Source organism: Hemicordylus capensis, chromosome 3 (genome assembly GCF_027244095.1).
Source record: "Hemicordylus capensis ecotype Gifberg chromosome 3, rHemCap1.1.pri, whole genome shotgun sequence".
Classification (NCBI taxonomy): Eukaryota; Metazoa; Chordata; class Lepidosauria; order Squamata; family Cordylidae; genus Hemicordylus; species Hemicordylus capensis.
The window spans coordinates 205,809,477-205,813,727 of NC_069659.1; the positions used below are offsets into that span (position 1 = coordinate 205,809,477).

Sequence of the window (4,251 nt, forward strand, 5' to 3'; positions counted from 1 at the left end):
TTGCTATTTACAGGGGAAAGGGAAGAAAGCGGAAAAGAGACAGAATGAGGGATTCTAGTAGGTAATGAGTTTGAAAAGTGCTTGTGGTAAAATTAAGACTATTAGCAAAATGTAGAATCACAGTGATTTGTAAATAAATAATTCAATTTTACACTTCTCCTCTTCCAATCCATGCACCCACTTATTCTTTCTCTTCAGCAAAATGCTCTAACATGGACTGTTTGTTTTTTCTCTGAGCAGTGAAATAATGTTAGGTTGGACTGCACATGTAGGCTCAGCAGGATCATTTTGTTGTGTTTAATTATTTCCCCTTTATGTTTTAGATCACTGGTGATCAACTGACAGAGTATGGGCTGAATCTCACCCATAAACCAGTTGTCTCTGGCCCTGGGCGGCCCTACCAAATTTTAATTGTTAAGGTGGTAACTAGTGTTTTTTATAATGGGAGAAAGTGTTTTGAGTTGTAAGAAATGTGGAATTTCCGTTTTGGATTTTGTCAGTTGTATAATGGCTTCGCTATACTTTAGTGTAGCCTCTCAGGGGTGTAACTATAATAGGGCAAGGGGAGACAGTTGTCTGGGGGCCCACTGCCTTGGGGGCCCCCCAGAGGCAAGTCAAATGACTGACTCCCCCGACCGCACACCCGCCCGGGCTTCCTTCAGTTGTATTCATCCTCCGAAACTGATGTGAGTGTTAAGACCTGGAGCTACCAGAACAGCATGTCTTTCTCTAGTACCATTAAATGACTTGCATCATCCACAATTTACAAAACCTTTAAAAAAATAATTCAGGATGATGTTCTATTGTGGCACATAGGAGATATAGATATAGATATATATTACTATGCTTTTTGTTACCACTATTCAACCTCATTTAAGATTTCTTTACTTCATGAGCTGAGCTTCAGTCAGTGGGGGTGGGGGGCATTTTAAAATCTTGTCTCTGGGCCCACTACAACCTTGCTATGCCCCTGTAGCCTCTTACTGCTAGATGGCAACAGCTTCACTATGGATCCTGTCTGCTTGCAAAGGGACCAGCTTGGGCAACACAATATGGCCAAGATACCAAGTGGTGAAGTTCTCTATCACATTTCTCTATCACATTTTTGCTCTCTTAAAAGTCAAATGGGAGTTGACTTTTTTCTCTAAGCACATGACTGGGGCTAGTGTCCTTTCTTATTATTCTGTAAATAGCAGCTAGATTGAGCCACCTGCAGCTTGTGACTGTGGCAAAAGAGGGGATGTTAACCCTCCTCCCCAAGGTTTGAATCTGTATCTCCCCCTTCCTGTGGCTGCTATTTGTCCTAGGGAAAAATCTTCCATCCCAATGGGAGCTTTCCCCACCGCCACAAGGCAGACAACTGCTATGAAGCCTGATGTGGATCAGAACCATGGCAGGGGGAGATGGTTAACCCCAAGCCACTGTTCCAGTCCATGAAGTACTTCTCTAGTTGCATACTAGCTCCAGTCAAGTCATTGTCTAGTTTGACCCTGTTGTGTTTGCACATGTGTGGAGACCATGTGCATGCTGGCTTCACGTCACGCAGGGGCAGCTGGAGGAAAGCTCCCCTGGTGCACAATGCTAGTGGGGGGGGGATGTCACCACGATCAAGGAAGTGACAGTGAGTGGCGGAGGAGCAGGTATGGACCTGCTCTCCTCCCTGTTAAAGGGTGTTCGTAATCCCTCTGTGTTAAAGGGGTGTGCTGCAATTCGGCATCCGAATTGTGTTTTGCACACATCCCTATATGATGTATAAGTAGAATCAGTCCCTGGTGTAGATGTAAGGCTGCTGTGATTGCTTAACTCCTCCAATCACTGGGTTGTACAATACTATTTTCTTTCTTTTTAATGTTCTGTATGTTATCTTGTTCTGGTCTGAGAAGTATCTGCAATACTGTGGTCATGTTTTAGTATGTGTTACTGGGATGACCTGTAGTGATTTAGTAAACAATGAGGCGCTTCACACGATTGCTGTGAAGCACCTCAGTGTGGTCTGTGGGGAGAGCGGGCTTAGCCCACTCTCCCTGGAGACGAGCAGCTGCTCGTAGCTGGGCAGCTAGATCGGCTGCCCACACGGCTTCCAGCTCTGTCACAGAGCCGCGGGGACTGTGGAGATCAGGGGCCGCGTGACCCCTGGAAGTTCCAGGATGCCCCATGCGAGTGTGCATGGGGCATCCAGGAGAGACCCCCGAGCCTGTCGGGGGTCTACTCGTGTGTTGCTGTGCACCGCAGCGACACACAAGCAACCAAATGAGGTGAACGGAATGCTCACTCTGTTAACCTTATTTAAGGGGAGGGGGAATTAGGCGGGCTAGCCGTCTTGGGAGCACTGGGCCCGCCTGAGAGCCCAGTGGTTCCTACGATCCCTGGAAAGCGGGCTAAGCAACCTTAGCCCGCTTTCCAGTGTTTGTGGGAATAGCTTCATTATTTATTTAAGTAAATCTCACAACTGGGTGTCGTGGTACAGCATTGCTTTGCAGGCAGTTATGGGCAGTAATTCTTCCATTTGTCATTTCCATCTCTTTCAGTACTTAAATTGTCCCAACCATGTCCTTTACACTAAACCGAGTGGTTTGCTAATGAATTTACTATGACATTAGATATTTCTTTGGATTGTGTTATAGTTATTGCCATATTAATTACACATAGCCTTCCAAGTTTTATGGTCACAGAGACACTGAACCTGTATAGCTGACCAAACGTTCTCTGGGATATTTGCATTATCCTACAAATCATGAGAAACTGATTCTGTAGATCAGGTGTAAATGTGTGGTAAAATGGTGGTCTGTAGCTAGACAGTGTAATATTTGCTGCTGCACACTTTAGAAATTCATGCAACAGGAGGTTGAAGTGTGGAACAGAGAAACTACTTAACATTGTGCAGTGCTTATACAATGATCTTAAAATGGCTGCTGCCCTAGGTTTCAATTCTCTTATGATAATCCAATTCTCTCATGCACCTTCTTTTGGAATGCTTTGGTTCCACTGACACTACAGCCTGTGGCACATGTACATATAACATAAATAAAACACAGTAACCTTTGTGCTCTGTGTCCTTTTTTTGTTTGGTTTTTGTTTTGTTTTGTCTCTGTAGTGAATTACAGTCACACAGAGAGTTTTATATTCCACTAAAAGTGTGATATCTCTGAGAACAGATGATGGCTTTATTACATAAACTTTTGTCATCAGTGAAGTGCAGCCATAAAAGCCTTAGTCCTGGTCCTTTTATGAATCCTTTTGTTCAGGGGAGTCTATTGGAGGGAAAACAACACTCAAATATGAAAAGACTGCTTGTTTACAATCACCATCTAGATCCCTAGCTAGCTTTTTCTTGCCTCAGTAGAAGGAAAGGAAACCAGCAGGAAAATCGCAATATGGAACACCTCCCTGAATCTCTCTCACCATTTCCTCTCATCTCTGTATCAAGCCACAAGGCAGCTGTTGAAGAAGTAATATCAACAAAGCCATCTTTTAGCCCTTTGATTTCAGGCTATTCATATCTTCTGCCTTGGAATGAAATGACTTTCACAATTAAAACAGCGAAATCAGTGCTTTATCTATTGTCATGTCTGCAGAAGAAAAGTGTTAATTACAACCATCCTTAGATAACGCAATCATTACACCTCCTTAATCTCAAATATAATACCAGTCCCCTTTGAGTGCTACACTACTCTTTTTCTTAGATTTTTTTTTTTTAAATCTGAATGGCTTTTTATCTGAGTACTTCAATTTGCATGGCTTTGCTTCAAGGCAGCTCCCCGTGATATGTTAATTGCAGAGTGCTTTAAGTACTAAAAGATTAACATAAAACCCTTTGCAAACAAGCTAATAGTTTATGATAATTTTTGTGCGGCCTTTGTGTGTCTATCACTGCATTGCCTCTAGCTGTAATTTTATAAAGAAGCTGTAAAATATCATTTAAACAAGTTCATTTACACATAATTATTATACCAGAATCACATTATTCAATTTAGATACTCCAGCCTATTAACAATCCATGAACTAAAATGTAATTAAACTATTTTCCTTTTATGAACCTATTCATTACAATGTGTGGGAGATGGATCCTTTGGTTTCAGTAAGACTTTCAGCACTTTGTTGTTGAAATTGACATGTCTGGCACTCATTTTGTGACTTTAATTATATTAAAAGTACTTCAAGACAGCTCAGATAAAGAATATATTTAGAAAAAGAATGCTTAGAAATGCCAGAGATGGTGCCATCTAGAAATTTATATTTATTTCTCTCCCA

At 42.0% G+C, this 4,251-nt stretch overlaps 1 protein-coding gene across 1 annotated transcript in view; it reads left to right on the plus strand.

Moving 5' to 3' along the window:
- The window catches only part of LRMDA (leucine rich melanocyte differentiation associated), a 603,331-nt gene that overhangs the window by 241,737 nt on the left and 357,343 nt on the right, over positions 1 to 4,251 (plus strand). The gene's annotated exons all lie outside the window — the stretch shown is intronic.